The following is a 21,115-nucleotide window of genomic DNA, read 5'->3' as shown; positions in this document are numbered from 1 at the left end:
AGGCAGCCCAGGAACTAACTCTACAGATGGTACAGACAAGAAATGGGCTGGGCCAGACACCCTCTCCCCAACGGGAGAAGAACGGGAGCACCCAGAGGACATAAGAGATGATGCCCCTCCCATCCCATCAAAGGACCAGAACACCTGGGTTCTTAACCTGCCTCTGGTCAATTACTTCACCCCCAGACCCCTGTAACATGGGGAATCATCGTTCCTCAGAGCTTCCCCAGAGCTAGTCACACACGACAACACATGCGAAGGGCTGGAATCTTTGTGGCTCCAAAGGACAGAATCTGAAGCAGTGGGTACATTTACAGGGAGTCAGCATGTAAAAGAGCCTTCTACATTCAAAGCACCCAGACATGGAAGCAGCTAAGATAGCGATCTAGCACAGTTCGAGCACCCAAGCAGAGTTCGGATGACCACCTGGGGAAGAGTATAATTTCTGGACACTTTCATGCACTGGGTGGGAATTTGGGCATAATCTGTTGGCTGCCTCTAACTCCTTAGGATTCTTGTGATTCATTCGTTGAACAGATGTTTATCAGTTGCCCACTTGACCCACCTCTGTCACTGATGTGCTGTGTGACGACCAGTTTTCTTCCCTGAAGCCGTTTTCCCGTACAGAACATGAGAGTGTCGGGCCCGCGGCCCTCTGGGGGTTCTTTCAGCTCTGACAGGCTGCCTTGTTCTAAGCAGGATCAGAAGGAACTACGGAGGCTCACTCTCCTCTCCCTTGTCCCCCTCCTTCTCCTGCTTCTTCCCACACTATTCATAACTTAGCAGCGTTGGGACAGAATGAACTCCTCCTGGCCTGTGATGCCGTGCAAAACAGATGGGCTTGTTGCCATGGAGACCAGGGAGCTACTTGTCCTGGGGGCTGGGGATTGGGTGGGGGGTGAAGGCAGGCACGGGTGATTTACTCCTGCAATAGCATGGCCCAGAATCTACATGAATGTTAAACGGGGTGGCTCCAGGCAATCACTCAGCCAGACAGATCCGAAACTACTGAGGATGAAATACCCAGAACATTTGTGCCTCTATTCCCCTCAGTGCCTGCGACTTCCCTGGCTCCCCATCCCCGCTGTACAACCTCGAGCAGGTAAGCCCCTCTCTGGCGCAGGGGTTTGACTCAATCCTCCCACAGGCAAAACTAGAGGAACACACAGTCTATCCTTAAAAAAGAGGGGACACAGGCAGTTCTGGAGGGCACTGGCTGGGGGCACTGAGGGAAGCTGACTTCTTGGGCTCATTAGAAAAAAAAGAGTTCTCTCGCAATCAGCAGTGTCCAACCACAGATGGGCTGCCCCAAGAGGGAGTGAGCTCCCCAACCTTGGAAGCATTCAAACTGGGCTGGGAAGATCCTCCATCAGAGATTCTCAGGATGACTCCCCATCATGTAGGAGATAGAGGCTGGTGGCGTCTAAAGGCGACGCTTTCAATTCTGAGATCTTGTGATAGCAGAGGCAGCAGAATATCATGGTTACAAGCTTTGGAGTCAGACAGACCTGGGCTCAGGTCCCAGCCCTGCATCTTACTTGTTGTGTGACCTTAAGCAAGTTAACTCTCTGAACCTCTATTTCCTCACCTGTGAAATGTGAGTCGTAATACCAGCTTTATAGGTTTTTTTGGAAAGGATTAAAATGAAGCAATGCATCTCAAGTGTTTAGTACAGTACCTGGCACATATTGAATACCTGATACGTGGTTATAATTATTATTCTGTAATTGGTAAACCTACAAAGGAATGGAAGCTCTCCAGCTGTTTGGATCAGATTCAGCCAAGAAGACTGGCTCCTGATCTGCCACTTATTGTCTCATCTGTAAAATGAGGCTGATAATAGTGCTCACCTCATAGGATTATTGTGAGCATTGAATTCTATGTCCTGCCTAAAGTGTTTAGGATAGAACCCAGCACACAGCAAGTACCCAATAGCTGTGTGTTACCATCACCCTCATCGTTCTCACCTCTAGTTGTCTCCTCAGGACTTAGTACCTGTTAAGGCCAAGAGATCGATTTAGAGATAGTGGCTTATGAGTGAGGCAGTGCTCCTTCAAAATTTAGTGGAGACAACAGATACTGAAAAGAAGAGAAAGAAAAGCAGGCAGCCTGAAGAAAGACCCAGCAGAGCGAAGTTGCTAATTAATGGAGAAGAGCAAGGACTCACGGGTGGCTGCACACTTGTGGGGAAGGGAGGGAGACTGAGAGAACAGGAGAAGAGGGGACCGATGGAGAACAGGGTGAATGGTTCCACGTGGAAACCCCAATCTTCATACAATGCAAATGTTACATATTCAGTCGACAAACATATCTTGAGCACCTAAACTTCATTAGGCACTAAGAATACAAATATGAACAGATGTGGTTCCTGCCCCCAGTGACTCTGTAGTATTGATGGGGGAAGCAAAAACACCGCACATGGATGCGATGAAGTATAACAGATGCTTTTATCCACAAGTATCAGTCCAAGGAGCTGCAGAACAGGGAGGTGATTGATTTCACCAGGCTTCAAGGAGGAAGTTGCTCATCAAATGAGTAGATCTTCTCCAGGGAGACTAGGGGAAACATACTCTGGACAGAGGGAAAGCATGAGGAAAAATACCAGTAAGTGAAAAGCCATGTCATGTTCTAGACTTATAAGTCACTCTGATATTTAGGACTATCAGGTCCAGAGCGGAGGCTAGAGATGCCTGAAGGGACCATGGCCTGGACAGCAGTGTGGGCCATAATACAGAAATAGGGAAGGATCAAGAAGGGGGTGTGAGGGGGTGTGGGAACCCTAAAAAGGAAGGAGATGGGAGTTCACAGCGTAGGTTTAGAGTCAGATACGCAAGAGGAGAGTTCTGCGGGGAGGGTCAAGGACAACCCCTCCTTTAAGGTAGGAGGGGAGGAAGAAAGAGAAGATAAAGACATTGTGAAGTAGGGAGTGGGGAACAGGCCTAAGAGCTCCACGCTTGACCTTTCCAGAAAAGTCAGCAGCAAGGACATTAGTTAAAACAAACAAAAAAAAAGGGCAGGGAGGAGGAGGAGGTAAGGGGCCCAGCCATGCTACATTATGAAGGGAAAAAAGAGCACAATCACGAATCTCAGGAATGAAGGCGAGTCTATTACTGCACTTCCTACAGTCATTAGAAGGGTCAATAAGAACACTAAAAACAGCGTAGACAAACTAGATACATTCCCCGAGAAATACTAGTTACTAAAACTGACACAAGATAAAATAGAAAAACATAAATAGCCCTCTATCTTTTAAAGAAAGTGAATTTGTTATCAAAAATCTTCCCACAAATAAAACTCCAGCACTAGATGGTTTCACTATGAATTTCATCAAATATATAAGGATGACATAATGCCAGTCTACACAAACTCAGAAGATAGAGGAAGATGAACATTCCCAGCTTGTTTCATGATGCCAAATTCACCCTGACGCCAAACCCTGACAAAGACACTACAAAAAGAGGCAAAAATGTACAATGCAATATCCATCAGAAACATAGATCAAAAATCTTCAATGAATTATTAGCAAACAAAATCCAGCATTACACAAAAATCATAATACCTCATAGCCAAGGGATATCCTGAGAAGGCATTTGCTTGAACACTCGAACTCATTAATATAATTCACTCTATTAACAGAATAAAGAAGACAGCCCATATGACTGTTTACATAAAATCCAACACCTTGTTCATCATGTTTTAAAAATCCGAGCAAATTAGGAAGAGAAGGAATTTCTTCAATCTGATAAAGGACATCTATGAAAAACCTACAGCTAACATCAAATTTAATATAATTTAATAGATATTCTCCCTAAGATCAGGAACAAAGCAAGGCTGTCCACTTTTACCACATCTATTTAACATTTTATTTAGCTAAAACCTAGGGCAGTAAGGCAAGATAAAGGGGAAAAAGGCACAGAAATCAGAAAGGAAGAACTAAAACTTTCTGCACAAATGACATGATTGTTTATGCAGAAAAATCCCAAGTAACCTATAAAATAGCAACTAGAACTAAGAAATGAATTTAGCAAAGGCACAGGATAAAAGAGCAGCACTCACAGATCAATTGTATTCCCATATAGTGGCAGCAAACCACTGGACAATGAAATCTTTGAAAATTCCGTTTACAGTAAGACCGCAAAACATAAAATACTTAGGAATAAATTTAACAAAAGGTGTGCAAGACCTATACAGTGAAAATTAGCAAAAAAAAAAAAAAACCCAAAAAACAAAACTGAGATAGGTTAAAGAGGTCTTAAATAAATGTTCCTGTAAGAGAAGACTCAATGTTATTCAAGTGTCAGTTCTCTCCAGTTTGATCTATAGAGTCAACACAATCCCAATCCTAATTTCCAGCAAGTTTTATTTGTAGAAATTGACAGGCTCATTCTGAAATGTATATAGAGATGCAAATGATCTAGACTATCCAAGGTAATTTTAACAAAGGAAAACAATGTTGGAGAACTTAGACCACCTAATTTCAAGGCTTGCTATAAAACATGTGCATCAAGACAGTATGGCGGTATGAAGAGAGACATATAATTCCATGGAACAGAATAGAGAGCCCAGAAACAGACCCACATTTAAATGGTCATTTGATTTTCAAGGAGGAACTAAAGCAATTCTCAGGATAAAGCAGTCTTTTCAACAGGTGTGGCTGGAACAACCAGCTCTCAATATGGAAGACAATGAACATTGACCCCTGTCTCACACAGTAGGTAAAATTTGATTTGAGATGAATCATAGATCTAACATAAAGCTACTGTAAAGCTTCTAGAATAAAATGTAGGAGAATATCTTCATGACCTGCAGATAGACTACCTTCATGACCTCCTTTCTTAGCAAGGAGGCAAAAAGTAATCATTACTAAAGAAAAATATGATAATTTTAATTTCATAAAAATTTGTAACTCCTGCTCATCAAAAACACAGTTAAGAAAACGATGATGTACAATGGCTGCAAATAGCAGCCTCCTTGGTAGTGTTTGCAGCCTGTTACTTGCATGTGTTGCCCTAGGGATGTTGGTGACCACCCTTTCCAGTGGATATTTATGTCTGACCTCGTGTTGTCCCCAGTCTGGGCTCCAGATAGGTATTCAGGTGCCTTCAGAACGTCTCAGGGCCCAGTGACCAGAATCCATATTTCCCGAGTCATCATGCCCATCGCACCAAGCTGCAGAACAAGGAGCATGGGATTGAGGTCCTACATAGGGCCAAGTTCAAGTTCCCTGGTCACCAGAAGATCCATGTTTCTAAGAAGTGGGGCCTTACCAAATTTAATGAAGATGAACTTGAAGAAATGGCAGCTGAAAAGTGGCTCATCTTGAATGACTGTGGGGTCAAATACATCTTTAATCATAGCCCTGTGGACAAACGGTGAGCCCTACACTCTTGCGGGCTTCAGCACCACCCCCTCCTTACTCACACCCACCAGTAAATCCAACTTCCTGTCCAAAAAAAAAAAAAATGGATAACAAGTCACAGACTAGGAGAAATATTTGCAAAACATTCTGTTAAAGGACTTGTATCAAGTATATATAAAGAATTACAATGCAATAATAAAAACACAATCAACCTAGTAAAGAGAAGGGCAAATATCTGAACAGACATTTCACAGTAAGGCAGGTGTACTGAATGCAGGCCTACCTTGTGACCCAGCAATTCCACTTCCAGGTATTTACCCAAAAGAAGGGAAGATACATGTCCACAAAAAGGCGTGTGCAAGAATCTTCATAGTATCTTTACTCACAGTAGCCCCTAATTGAAAACAGCCCCAAATAAACTGTCCATGAACAGGAAAATGGATAAACCAATTGCAACCACTACTTGGTAGTAAAAAAGGAAAAGACAGTGCTGACACATGCAACAAAATGAACGAATCCCCAAAACGTGATGATTCCATTTATGTGAAATTCTAGAAAGGTTTTTTTAAAAAAAATGAAAATGGATTGCTTCTGATGATTGACTGGAAAGGGGAATGAGTCGACTTCCTGAGAGAAAGTGACAGAACTGTTCCATGTCTTGATAGGGATTTGGATTTCACATGTGTAAGCATTTGTGAAATCTTGAAGAATACACTTACAATGTGTACATTTCACCATTTCATTGATGTAAATTTAACATCCCTTCCCCCATACGCATGCACACGAAAAAACCACAAGTAAATATTGAATTCTACTTAATGATATGCATGCTGAAGTGTTTGGAGTGAAATACACTGATGGTCTGCATCTTGCTTTAAAATATACCAGAGATAAGCTGCACTGAAGGCTAGATATGTGGATAGCTGTTTGATGGAAGAGATACAGCAAAATGTTGACAACTGTAGAATCTAAATGCTGAGTACTCACTTGTGAGTACTCAAAATTCTATCCAATTTTCTATATGTTTAAAATTTCAATAGAGGAGTCAAGAGAGGGGTTGCAGGGCTGGTCGAGAACAGAGAAAACTTAGAATAGCCTTGACAGGAGGGCAGGGAGGAGTGGTCAGAATTTCCCAAGGATAGTGAGGGTTTAGCTAGAGTTCGTAGCCTTCATTTGTAAGCAAGCCAGTCAGCATGTGTCCCAGAGGCTCTCTTGTCAACAGTCACCTCCAGCCAGCCTGATCCTATCCAATAGGATATCTGAGGACAGGATGGTTCCATTACATTTTCCATCTTCCAGTGGAGGGTGCCTTCCCCTTCAGACCAGAGGTTCTCCAGGGCAGGGACTAGATTCTCCCATCAGACTAGAAGCTTACTTCAAACAGGACCTAGATCTTCCCCATCACACCAGGAGCTTTCTTAGGCTAGGGGCTATGTGTCTTCTATTGTGAGTGGGGACTAATTTCACCACCAGGCCAGAGGACCTCTCTGCCACCTGATAGCAGCTTCTAAGAGGCCTGCTGATCATTTCTCTTTATTTCCTTCATGACTCCCACTTGGGCTCTGCAGCCTGAGCGCACTCAGCAGAGAGGGAGGGAGGGGTGATTGACAGTATCCAAGGAATGCTCTAATTTCAATCATCCCAGAAGCAGACACTCACTTATACAGGTTTCACATTTAGCCAGGGGAAACCAACATTAATTCACTGGAGTGATTGAGACTCTACACACCCTAAAGTGAAGAGATTCTAACTTGAGGTTCCCTCAGCAACTGTAGCTGGGCAACGTCACCCCCAGGCATTGGCAGGAGGTCATGTAGCTCAACAGCTCATTGGGCAGGTGGAAGCACAGCCGCCTCCGCACACCTGGGCCCACAGGATCTAAGGGAGGGATGTCCCCAGAGAGCCAGAGAGTGAGGCGTGGTGCTGAGACCCCAAGAAAAAGAACAAGCAGGGGAAGAGAGGGGAAGAGCCAAAATATGTCTCCCCCATATCTTATTCTCTCTCTCTCTCTCTCTCACACACACACACACAAACACACACACACACACACACACACACACACACACACAGGTGCACAGTATAATTCCTGCTCATAAGAGTAAATTCCCTAGCAACTGATTACACATTTTCAAGATGTCACATGATAGGACACTACGGTAGACACCTGGTTGAAAAATGGAACAAACTTGGTTAATATGTGGGATACAAGATCTGTTTATTGCTCATCCTTCAAGCCAGTTTCCCCAGATACTCCAATCCAGACTCTGCAACACACAGAGACATCTCTGACCCCTATAAGTCTGATTAACTTCCAGATTTGAGGGAGGACTCAGATTCTATCATGATAACACAGCTTATTTATATTATTCTGGGTGAGATGGAGAGAGGGCCATCAGGCTGAGCCATGAGAACTTATCTGCCATTTTCTACATCAGAGTTTTTCAAAATGTCATCTTGTGTTGCTTCCAGACTAGATAATGTAAAAGATCTTTTCACTACAAAACACCTACCTTCTGCTAAGAGACTTGAGTGCCTTTCTGGGCTCAACATAAGTTAGAGAAATTTGTAATACTCCCATCCATCCCTTCAAATTTACTGAAACCAAGGCAAAGAGTAATGAGCAGCAAAACAACTCAAAAGGCAGGTGTTAGAACAAGACAAGGATACCTACTTTCACCATTGTTACTCACCATTGTACTACCAGAGCACTTAGACAAAGAAAACTAAGGCATCCAAGTTGGAAAGCATGAATTAAAGCTATCTTTATTCATAGATGACATGATTCTGTATGCAGAAAATCCCACATAATCAACAAGAAAGCTACTAGACCTAAAATCCAGTGAGGTTGTATGGTATGAGATCAAAACCAAAAAGTAATCAGTTGTATTTTTACACACCTGCAATGTAGAAAGGGAAATTAAGAAAGCAGTACCACTCACAATAGCATCTAAGATAAAATATTCAGAAATAAATTTAACTAAGGATATAAAGATTTATACACTGAAAACCACAAAATACTGCTGAAGGAAATTAAAGATGACATAAATAAGTGGAAATATATCCCATGTCCATGGATAGAGAGACCAGATACATATGCTACTCAAAGTGATCTATAGATTCAAAGAAATCCCTATCAAAATTCCAATAGCCTTTTTTTTTTTTTTTTTTTTGCAGAAAAGCAAAAGCCAATCATCAAATTCATATGAAATTATAAGGGATTCTGACCAGCCAAAACAATCTTGATAAAATAACAAAGTCAGAGGATTCACATTTCCCCAATATCAAAACTTACTACAAAGGCACAGTAATCAAGAGTGTGGTATTGGCATAAGGATAGACATATAGACCAATGGAGTAGAATTGAAAGTCCAGAAATAAACTCATACATCCATGGCCAACTGATTTTAGACAAGAGTGCCAAGTTCATTCGATGGGGAAGGAACAGTCTTTTCAATGTATGATTCTGAGACAACTGGATTTCCACATGCAAAAAAATGAAATTGGATCCCTACCTCACAGCAAATACAAATATTAATTCAAAATGGATTTATAACTTAAATATAAGAACTAAAATCATAAATATCTTAGAAAAACACAGGGAAAATCTTTATGATCATGAATTTGAGAATGGATTCACAGATTCAACAGCAAATGCACAAACTAAAGAAAAATAGAGATAAATTGGACTTCATCAAAATTAAAAGCTTTTGTGCATCAAAAGGCATTATCAAAAAGTTGAAAAGACAACCTACAGAATGGGAGAAATTATTTGCAAATCATTTGATAAGGGCTAAATATCCAGAATATATAAAGAATTCCTACACTCAACAACTAAAAGACAAACAACCCAATTTCAAAAATGGAAAAAGGACTTGAATAGATATTTCTCCAAGGAATATGTACAAATAGCCAATAAGCACATGAAAAAATGTTCAACATCATTAATCATTAGGGAAATGTATATCAAAACCTCAGTGAGATATCACTTCATATCTACAAAGATGGTTATAATAATAATAAATGGAAAATAACAAATGTTAGAATTTGGAGAAATTAGAATTCTTGTGCATTTGTGGTAGAAATGTAAAATGGTACAGATTCTGTGGAAAACAGTTTCCTGGTTGAAAAACCAAAAACTAAACATAGGATCACCATATGACCCAGCAATTCCACTCCTAGGTATATACCCAAAAGAATTGGAAACAAGGATTCAGAAAGTTTTATGCCAGTATTCACTGCAATAACATGCACAATAGCTAAAAGGTAGAAACAACTTAAATGGTCATCAATAGGCGAATGGATAAACAAAATGTGGTATACATATACAGTGGAATATTACTCAGCCATAAAAAGGAATGAAGTTCTGGGGGAAGGGTATAGCTCACTGGTAGAGCACATGCTTAACATGCACGAGGTCATGGGTTCAATCCCCAGTATCTCCACCAAATAAAGTAAATAAATAAACAAACAAACAAACAAACCTAATTACCTCCCCCTACAAAAAAATTTTTAAACAAAAAAACAAAAAAAAAGGAATGAAGTTCTGATATATGCTATAACATGGATGAGCTACAATCATAGCCACATTAGGGGAGGGGTGCAGATTGTGTAGCTCCTTGGCTTTTACTCTAAGATGGAAAGCCATTGGTAGGTTTTGAAGGGTCAAGATGGAAACTGACTTATGTTTTTAAAATACCACTTTGGAGACAAGGAGAGAAGTGTGGAAACCAGTTAGGAGGCTATTGAAATTACCAGGTGAGGAATGATGATGGCTTGACCCAGGATATAGCAGTGGACATGGTAAGAAGTAATTTGTATTTCTGTAAATAATCTCAATAGGATGTACAGACAGCATGGAATTAGAGCATGAGAGAAAGGGCAGAGTCAAGGATGACACTGAGGACTTTAACCTGAGCAAAGGATTGATGGAGTTGACATTTACAGAGATAGGGAGACTGTAGGAGGAGCAGATTTGGAAGGCGGAAGATCAAGAGTTTGTACTGGTACATGTTACGTTTGATTTGCTTATTAGATGTCTAAGAAGAGAAGCTGAGTAGGCAACTGGACACATGAGTCTGGAGTGAGATACGCCAGAAGTGAGGAAACTCAAATATTTAGGTTTAAGACACTTCCCCCAAGGTCGCACAGCTAAAAAGTGGCAGGACCCAGGACTCCCCTCAAACCTGGGTTCTTAACCTCTGTGTAATACGGTTTCCCCAGTAACCCTTGGTGAACCAAGGCTTGGTTTTTGAGGAGGGAGGACAGAGTGGAAATTTTCAGGCTGCTGACCCATGGCCTTGATGACTGTAATTCTCCCTGTCCCAGCCTGAGTTGTTACTAGGTTAGGACTCATCTGCAATCCCTCTCAGCTTGCATTTGCCTTTATAAGAAAGCATTTCCAAGGAAATGTGCACCCCATGTCTCCCTGTGCATGTGAGTGAATAGAGTGGGAGGAAGGGAGAGTTGTTAAGGTTTTGGTTTTTTTTTCTTTCTTTCTTTCTTTTCTCCTTTTTTTTTTTTTTTTTTTTTTTGTGGAGACTGTCCGGGGGATGTGGTGTTGCTGCTGGTGGTAGCAGCAACTGCTACAATCAGAGCTATTTCGAAGCAAAGAACTAATTTACTGCATGAATGACTTTAGCTCAAAAGAAGAAATAAGGACGATCAGGAGTCCTAAGGGAGCAGAATAATAGGGTAATTTACACGGAGAGATGAGGGAGATGGGAGAAACATGCAGGGTAATTCTTTTGCATAATCTTTATTTTATATTTTTGCCCTTTTTCCCTTTGCCTCTCTTGGGGCAGAACCTCAGCTCAGACACATTTCTTGGCCATCCCCAGAGTTGATACCTGAAAAAGATTAAAGGGCAAGGGAGACGGAGCTGCTCAGGCTGGGGAAAAGACAGTCGGTAGAGAGGTTGTTTCATGGCTGTTTCCTAAAACCATGGAGGGTGGTCTGTGGGAGGCCCCCACTGAGCTTCAGGATTGCTGAGGGATTGCAAAGGAGAGCTTCACATGGCCAACTGAGTGCAGTATACAGAGCACATGCTACCCACCACCAGCCAGGGCTGGCCCCAAATAAGAGCTCATTATCACTCCTTCATGGGCTGAATATCTGTGTCCCCCACTCTGAAATTCGTATGTTGAAATTCTGTCCCCAGTGTGATGACATTAGGAGGTGGAACCTTTAGGAGGTAATTAAGTCATGAGGGTAGAAACTCAATAAAGGATTTATTGCCCTTATAAAAGAGACTCCAGAGATCTCTCTCCCCCTCCTTCCGCCATGTGAGGATACAAGGCGATGTCAGCAGTCTACAACCCAGAAGAGGGCTCTCACCAGGATCCAACCATGCTGACACCCTGATCTTGGACTTTCAGCCTCCAAATCTGTAAGAAATAAATTTCTGTTGCTAATAAGCCACCCCGTCTATGGTGATTTGTCATAGCAGCCCAAACTAAGACCACCCCAGATTCTCAATTTCCCAGCAAGAAGACCTGGGCTGGCAGGATCCTTAGAGAGCATTTGGTCCAAGATGCACATATTCCAAGTCAAGGAAACCACCAAGGCCTGGGTTCCAGATCGCGCTTCAGCACATACGAGCTGTATGACCTTGGCCAGACCCGGGAGCCCTGAGTGTTCTTGTGCATAAAGTCAAGATTGTCATCTTCTTCACTGACATTTGTGAGGATCAAATGATTGGGTACCTGACAAAGCACTTTGTAAACTGCAAAGCACCATAAAAATGTGGGTTACTGTTGTTATTTGTCAACAAAGGAAGCTGAGTCCCTGGGGGATTAAGTGACTAGTCCAAAGTCACATTGCAAGTAAATGTATATGAGAGCTTGAACCTAAAGCTCCAGTGCTCTTTCCACAGGAGAGACAGTGTGGGCTAGTGGTTAGAGTACAGCCTTTGGCACCAGCTGCCTGATCTGCCATTTGCCAGCAGAGGAACTTTGAGTAAGTTAGTTAGCATCTCTGTGTCTCAATTTTCCCATCTGTGAAATGAGGATAATAACAGTACCCACCTCAGAGAGCTGTGGTGAGAACTTTTAATATGTGTGAGGCATTTAGAACAATGCTTGCAGACGGTGTTTAATAAATGCCAGCTATTGCGATTACTCAGGGAATATGGGCTAAGCCCAGAAGACTTCAAAGCATGTGAGGATCTCCCCTTGTGGACCCTCTTAAAGACCAAGAAAGAAGAAAGGAGAGTCACATGCAGCAATAAGAATTCAGGTTAGGCTGAGGTAGAGCTTCAAGTCTGGTAGAGCCAAACAAAAGGTCCTGCCTTGGAGTCAAGAGACTTCAGTTCTGGTCCCAGCTCTGCCGTCTAAGGCAATTTCTCCAAGGTCCAAGTGCCTTCTCTACGAAATGAAGCTGACAGTCCCTTCAAACTTGTTCATACTACAGGGCTTTGAGTATACCCAAGTGGAAAGCCTCATCAGGTATAAAATTTTGTGAACATACTAAGATTACTCCTGGCAGTACAGATTGCTGAAATAATTTTTGCAGGGGAGAGGGGGACTGGGAAGGGGATGACATTTCCTGCCTCTGGAAAGAGCAAACAAGAGCCGATTTACAGACTGTTGGGCTGCAGCCCATTCTGACAGAAGGATGCTCAGGGTCCTCTGTGGCCAGGGGCCTCTCCAAAGTAGACAAGAGGGAGGTGGAACACAGGAAATCACCTACCTACTCCACACCCTCATACAGGTGAAATCCAGGTAATTACATATCTCTACATCTTTTGAAGCCCCATATCAAGCACCCCCTCCTTTGGGAAGACTGCATGGAGTCCTGACATCTTCCCCGAGATACTTTCGTTCCTTGCATAAATGGCTAATTCTCAGTTAATGGGACACAGGGGCATGGAAGGAAGCCACAGATAGCCGTGAGCCAAAAATAAAACTGTAGTCAATCTTCCATTTCATGTAATCAGATTACTGTGGTAAAAGGGGCATTGGACCTGGAGGTGCTTACTTCCCAGAAGGGGCTTGGGCAGAGGGTGATGAGTGTCATTTCAGAAAGAAGTTAACCTTGGGATCAGGAAGCTAGGAATGAGGATGGAGAAGGTGAGGTGGGCTGTTCCAGTTGAGCATAGGTAGGGGCTTACCTGACCCTCTAACACAGAATCACAGACATTCTTCCTTCACAGAAGAGGTCTCAATATACCTAATCACCTCTACTAGGCCCTTTTCAGGGAGATAAACACATTCCAGTATTTTAGCCACAGGTAATACATGAATTAGCCTCCAGATAGTAATATGACAATGGTTTTATTGTTACACATCCCCCGTTATAATTTATTTGTTACCTTCACAATTCCACTACCAGAGTGGAAACTGTCTGAAGGAAGGGATTCACTTTATATCCCTTGTGTCCAAAGCCTGGCATACCATTATAGCTCAACAAAATTTTGTTGAGTGCATATTTGTTGATTTAGAATTTAGACTGTGCCCTTTAGTTGTTAGAAATAGCTGTCAACTTCCCCTCTTTGCCTTTTTCAGAACTCAGCAGGAGCCTTAACCCACAAATCCACCTCTACCCTATGACCTGGACAAATCATGAGAGGCCCTGAAAGCCTTTAACAGATGGGAAGAGAGGAGCCTAAGATCAAAGACCAACCCAGAACTGAGTTCCAGATGTGACAGTGGCCATGACTCACTGAATCAAGATTTGGGGGGGATGGGGAAGGGAACTCTAAGGAATATTTCAAAATATCCTGCTTCCTAAATTCTAAAGTGAGCATCACCAATCTGACGTGGACACTAGGTTTATCCTTCCTGGAGGTAGAAACATGGACAAATTGAATTTGACCACATTTTGCTTTCTTGGTCATGAAATTCGACCTCGGCCACAGTTTTATATGCCCTGACCTTCCCCATTCCAGACTTCCTTGTCCATTCACCATAATTAAGCAGCCACAAAAACTCCATAAAAGTCCAGTTATTGCCACAAACAGAAGATCAGGAGTTATTCTCTGTTACCTGTACGTAAGTGCTCCTAGTTAATGTATAAAAGCACCTATTCTATGATTGAATGGGCTCCTTTATGGCTGTAGCTGTTGCATTGCTGTAGCCTGTGGTTTTATGGCCTTAATTCTGTACTAAACCTTAGTTTTAATTTTCTCTTCCTACCTACCCTGCAGCCAGAGTTTCCTGGATGTGGGGGGAGGGAGAGGGTGCCTGCCCAATCACTCTAGGCCACCTGTCACAGCAAAAAATCTTTGCTAGAGCCAAACCAACCCACCTGCTCCTCCATCAAAGAAGAAGGTCACCTACCCCGTGGGAAGGAGGCCTGAGCAGCCCAGATGCCCTCTGTGTCGGAGGCCCAAGCATTGAAAGTAGCGAGTTCATCCTGTAAGTGTGCCAGGGCAGTGCCAGCTGTTCACGGCCCAGAAGATGCCCAGGCTAAGGCAAAGGGAACACAGGGGTCAGATAAACAGGTCAGGAGAAGAAGGCCTGCCAGTTGGAGGACCTGACCCTAGCCGTAGGCACAGCATCATCTAACAAAAGCAACGGGAGGAGGGCGGCGAGCGAGCTCTGTCACTGTCCATGGTGCTGACTCATGCTTGTACTGCTTGGCCCTGATTGCTTCCCCCTAACCCCAGGATTCCAGTGACTCCTGTCCAACTTTCTTTCGCTTTTATTTCTTTTCTTGATGACATTTCAGAAGTTTTTACACTGCTGTAGAATTGTAACTTGTGTTTCATAATTGATGGAATTGGTTTCAAGTCATGTTGACAATTCTATCACATTTCCAACATGTCAAAGAAAGTGTTTTCCTTTAAGCACATTGTGGACTCCTCCCTCTAACACATCATTGCCACTCACATAATCCCTATCCATGATGTAGAGGTGAGAAGTGGAGAGAGAATTGCATCAGCAGGAGCTGTTGGATAAGTAAAGTTAGTCCCAGCAGGACGCCTCTCCACCTGCAGATTTAGTATTCTAGGGAGACACCAAACAGCCCTCGTGGAGCAGAGCAGGTTGTTTGAACATTTTCAATTTCACAAAGCCACTTAGTGTGACCAAAAAAAAAAAAAAAAAAAAAAACCTCTCCCAAGAGACATATTTGATATCTGGAGGGCAAGGAAAAGAGGGAGAAGCCCCACCCTAGCTCCACTCTCGAAAGAAGGTAGAAAGATGGACTCATTCTATGAGAAAATCTGGCATTTTTACCTACTACAGCCAAGAGAGGGCTATAGACAGATGATTTGAAAGGACTCCCTAAGGGATGCTTTTGGGCCCATTCTGTTCTTACCCATGGACTTGTCATTTGTTTTGGAGTGGAAGAAGTATGGGTTCTGGACTGGAAACTCTGATCTTGCTAGCTGGTGAGTTAGGGCTAGGTATTTAATCTCTCTGGACTTCTGTTTCCACGTCTGTAAAATGTATGATAACAACAATCCTTCTTCACAGGATTCTCATGAGGACTCAGTGAAATACTAAATGTAAAACACCCAAAGTATGATGAGGATGCAATGAGTAGGGGGTTCTCTTTTGTCCTCCCGTCTGTGTCTCATTCTTCTCAGATACACAATGAGACTTTGAACATCTCCTCAGAAACCCAAAAACGCAAAGGCCCTTTGGACTTCAGAATACTGAAGTTCAATTTCTTACCCTGATCTAAAGCCAGGACTAGAGAGAAAAGTAGGCTCTTTGAGACCAATTCTCATGTTCTTAAGATTTTGGGGGGAAATCATAAGGTCACGGATATCAGTCATTGATGAAAGAATCATTGCCACACCATGGAACAGAGCACTCACACTCAATGGGAGAGAAGAGCGAGCCATTTACATAAATAATCTGTTCCTTTTCTGCTCCATGTTCCCATAGTTCGTCTCCATGACCCCTTCCTCCATATACATGAATATTTGGGAGAATGAGCATCAATAGAAGTTCTAACCAATGCAATCAGGTGGTGGACATCGCAATTAAGTGAGAGGGTTGAAGTAAATGTCCTCTAAGCTCCTTCCACCCTGATCTTGTTGCACAAACCTCAATGACTGACAAATGGAAAAATTTTGACTAATTGGGCCAGATAGAAGATTCTCATCGGCCCCAAGATCTTCAGAACCATGGATCATGCCTCCAGAAGGAAAGCTGGTTGAGAAGACCTACAAGGGGGAAAAAAACAAGAACAAAAACAAGAATGTCAGGGGCTAGAACAGACCTGAGAGATTTTCTAAATTTAATTAACCATTTTACAGATGGGAAAACTGAGTCCCAGAGAGGAGGAAGGACCCTTCTGAAGTCATAGAGTGACCAATTATACTCTTATGATTCCCAGACCTTTTTCTCATAACTCAACAAAGACTACGAAGTTCAACAACTTCAACTTGGTAGAAAGAGACACGATATTTATATGTTATTCCCGATTTGAGCTTTTCTGCTCCAAATGACAAGAATTGAGATAAGAACATCTTTTTTCTAGGTTTCTCTGTGATAGTCTCTGGCAAACAAATTTAGAAAGTGAGAGTTCCTGACCTGAGCATGAGATTACACACACACACACACACACACACCAGTATTACTGGGTCCCCTGAGAATGACACATCTCTCTCCAAGAGAAAGCCCATGTGAGGTCAGAGACCTTCCTCTTCCCCCCAACATCAGGTTGAATACTCATCTTCAGTCATCTTTCTGCATTTGAACTTTATATTTTCCCCCTTCAGCCCATCTAACTTCTTCAGACATGCCCCCATTAAGACAAGGATACTATCTTCCCCACTGGCCCAAGAATTCCCTATGGGAGGCAGCCATTGGGAGCTATGCCTCTCTCTTTGGGCTCATATCCCCACAGGACAGGGACTGGTCTCCTCACTCAGGCAGAGCCCAGCCTCCTCCTCTTGCTCCTCAATACTTAGGATGACAGTGTAAGCTCAGAGGAATGGGTAATTACAAGAAAATTATACTCAGGCCAGGAGTCCCTTCAGGAACCAGACACCTTCCTAAAAGTGTGAAGAAAGTGCAACACTCAGGAGTCTGAAATCTCTCTCACTACATTTATACAGGTTCACATCTTCCCTCCCATCCTCCTCATCCCAGCCCCAAAGACATCTTTATTATTCAGTGCATCCAATGGCAGGAGAGCATCTGGGAACTCTGGTGTTAAGCTGCTAATTGGGGTCTGTGGCTTGGAGGAAGGGGTCAAGGAAAGAGAAGATATTGTGCCACAGAGAAACTGTTCGGGTTTCCTTGCCCCTCGGAGCCCTGAGTCTAGGTTGTGTCTCTGCCCTCTTCCTGGTAGCAGTCATATGTCTGCAGAGCTAGCACCAATTGCCAAAGGACGCAGTGTCTGAAGGGGGTAATGACGAAGTCCTGAGAGGCAAGAAGTCTTCACTCTGATTCACTACTGATACCCTGATATCCCTCCAAGCTTTCTATGGTTCTTAATTTGGGTTGGGGAGGGAGCCCCCAAACTCTCACCTCTGAAGTGCAGAAAGACAGCACTAAAAGGAACTTTGCAAATCATCTAATCAAATCTTCTTATTTTACAGATGGGAAAATAAAGGCCCAAAGAAATTCACATGGCAATTTGGCATTGACATACATCTCTGAAACTCAGAACTTCCAACTCCTGAGTCACAGAGAGGCACCATGGTAAAGTGGAAAAGGCTCTGAGTCAGACAGGGCTGGTATCTAAATTCTGACTCTGCCACCTGAGAAGCTGGGTTCTTGGGCAAATCACTTAACCTCTCTGAGCCTGTTTCCTCAGTGATGATAGAGATTGTGGGGATTTAATGAGATAGCACGTGTGGAAGAGCTTCATACATAACAGATGATCAAAGAAGTGAATTTTCCTCTGCACCAACAGTCCTCCCCCAGCTCCTCCTCAACCCCCTCAGCAAATTTGTTCTTCCCAATGGCCTGCAGGGCCTCTGCCACCATCTAAGTGCCCCCAACTCCCGCAGAGTAAGTTAGGGAAGGAGAGTTCTTGAGTCCCTTCTGAGCTCTCCATATCCCTGCTTCATTCTTTTTTGTCTTTCCACCCATCTCTGAGGGGTAGCAGAAGTTCTTATACCACCAAGCGGAGGCAGGGAGCAGAACAAGGAGGGAGGAACCCAGCAAGGTCAGTGAGCTGGCCTCTTTGTTCCTGGAAAATGAGTGCAATTTCCATTCCTTTCCAAGGGAAGCTGGGTCCAGCGAGACAGCGGCAGCCGAGGTGTTGCCGTGATGAGTAATGGCCCCAGTGATGGCTCTGCCCTGGGACTGCACCTCCGTGCCCCAAAGATGAACTTGGGGCCAATGAGTCAGGGAGAGTGACAGCTTCAACACAGCCCCAGCCCCACACCAGCCCCTTAACCCTCTGCAGTATTTCTTTTCTCCAGGGAATCCTCCAAACCTGGCCTCAGGGGAAGCTGCCAGAGCTCATTCAATTCAGTGCACCAGGAGGAGGGAGATAGAGGCCCTGAGAGGGGAAGGATCTCATCTGAAGGCACACAGCTGCTCAGAACTCTACGGCCTCTGAGTCACAGGCGCTCCTTCCTACAGAGGCTGCGGGACTTTCCGACCCTCCCCAAGGCCCTGCCACTAGCCCCACTCTTATCTACAAAGGAAAGAATGAAAATCCAGAGAGACCTAGATTTAAATGTCAGCTTACTAGCTATGTGACATTAGGAAAATTACCTAACCTCGATGTTCCCATCTGCAAAAGGTGACAATGACAGTGCCTCTGCGGTCATTAAAAGATTGATGGGTCAGCATATTTAAAGTGTTGCACACGGTGCCTGGAACACAGCAGGTGCTTAATATGCATGAGTTCCCTTTCATACACATTCTCAGACCTTGTGCGTTTTCCACTCTCCATTTCTTCCCCCAACACTGCCGGGGGCGCAGGAATACTCAGGTGAGGCTCACAGTCAGTGTGTCCTCCTGCCCCATGTTGAATGGCCTCCAGAGGGAATTAAAGCCCAGAAATGGGAAATCATGTTCCCAGAGGAATACAGGGCTCCCCCAGGCCTGGGTTCCCACACAAGGGAAGAGAAACTTTTGCTGGGTCATATCCTAGCCTTGAGTCTGAGCACATTCGATCTGGGCAGAGATGGGGTGGGATAAGCTAAATTTCTGTGTCTGCCGGGCCCCTGATCACCACTGGGCCCTGAGAGGGACCCTTGAGCTCTGTGCTTGCAGTGTGGCCTGCATGGGACCAGCAGAAATGATGCCCATCTGCAGAGCCAGAGGAGCACTTGACGGGGAAGAGCACAGAGGGGCTTGTGCCCTAGGGGTTGTGGGGGAGCCTTTTGAAGATCCTCTCCCCAACCAGCCCCAGGCAGATGTGTGCACCTGCTTGGAGGTTTGCTGTGAGCTGCACTCTGCCAAGCACGTTGATGGGCACTGCCCGCAAGTAAGCAGGTGGGTGTGAGCAGACACACCTCCTGACTCATGGCCAGTGCTTCCCATCATGTGCTGTGTGTCCCCTCTGAGTCTTGTCCCACCCAGGGAGGAACATCCTGAGTCCCAGCTCTCATCTCTAAGCCTCTTGGCAGATGGCAAACCTAAAAAGGCTCAACCAGCATCATCTAGGCTGGAAGCGGCAGATACACGGCTCAAAGCCATGTCTTCTGAGTCCAAATCCACTGTTCCCACCACACACACATGCCACGGCACACACGCCCTCACCAGCATATGGGAGCGTATGGCCAACATTGAGGGCTTACTCGGACTATAAACTTTATCTCCAGATGCCTGTCCTGCATCAATACAACCTGACGGCAGGGTAGCACCCTTATTGCAGATCTAGGAGCCCAGGGGAGAGGGACCTCGCCAGCTAGACAGTGGCAGAGCCAGGAGTCAAATCCAGACCTATTGCTTCCAAGCAGGTAGCAGGTAGCACCATCCTTAGGCAGTGGGGCTGTTGGCCACAAGTTGCCATTCTAAGGGGTTTATTAACTCAGGTTGAACCCTTTCAGCACCCTTAGGAGGTGGGTACCCACTATCCCCATTTTTTAAGTAAGGAAACTGAGGCACAGAGACGTTGAGTAACTATTGAAGACATACAATTAGAGCCTAAATGTGAATATTGAGTAGTCTGGCTTCAGAACCAACCTCTTAAGCTGCTCTGCTATCGCTGCTGCACTGGCCCTTGGCACAAAAGGACACACACACACACACACACACACACACCAGGAGAGAGGAAGCTGGTTTGGGCCCTAGAGAGAATCCCTTCCTGGGGAAAATGCAGAAATACCTTTCCTCACAACCCCCTTCCCCTGCCCAGCCCCCTGCATGGAAAAAAAAAACAAAAACCACCCACCATTGCCCTCCCTTGCCCCGACCCAATCTCCCTAAGGCCCCGTCTCCTTGGTCCCCCAGGGGCCTCGGTTGTGTTGCAAAGATGTCCTGGCAGTCAGGAGGCAAGAACAGAATGAAATATATGTAACATCTTATTAGTAAAGGACATCTGAGCCTCTAATTAAAATTTGCCTAATGACCCAACTTCTCCATCATTTTCGCTCACAGAGACATTAATTTAAGGTGACAGGTACTTAGGCAAAGGGAAAATTAATTTTTCCTTTAAAAAACTGAAGGGGAAAAGAGCGGCCTGCTCCCTTATTTATTGATTTATCATTAAAATGTTTATTTTTCAAACTCCTTCCCACTCTTTCCCAATAAAACCTGACGTGGAGAATAATTTGGTGAAGGGAAGGGGGGTGGCAGGAAAGCGGCAGGGGGGTGGGTAACCTGGTGCGGTCCCTCTGCCCAGGACACCGGATGAGAAGCTGGCTTTGGTGCTGGGATTCTGGGGGAACCTGTTTTC

General features: G+C 44.1%; 1 protein-coding gene and 1 non-coding gene across 2 annotated transcripts in view; one reads left to right on the top strand and one right to left on the bottom strand.

The window, feature by feature from the left end:
* Nucleotides 1–21,115, bottom strand: part of CCT6B (chaperonin containing TCP1 subunit 6B) — a 254,898-nt gene that overhangs the window by 26,308 nt on the left and 207,475 nt on the right. The window lies entirely within an intron of this gene.
* On the top strand, nt 4,901–5,030 carry LOC123612957 (small nucleolar RNA SNORA70). Its single transcript, XR_006720259.1, has one exon. It is a non-coding gene; the product is annotated as a small nucleolar RNA SNORA70 (small nucleolar RNA).

This window comes from Camelus bactrianus, chromosome 16 (genome assembly GCF_048773025.1).
Source record: "Camelus bactrianus isolate YW-2024 breed Bactrian camel chromosome 16, ASM4877302v1, whole genome shotgun sequence".
Lineage (NCBI taxonomy): Eukaryota > Metazoa > Chordata > Mammalia > Artiodactyla > Camelidae > Camelus > Camelus bactrianus.
This window is presented reverse-complemented; position numbering and strand designations above follow the sequence as displayed.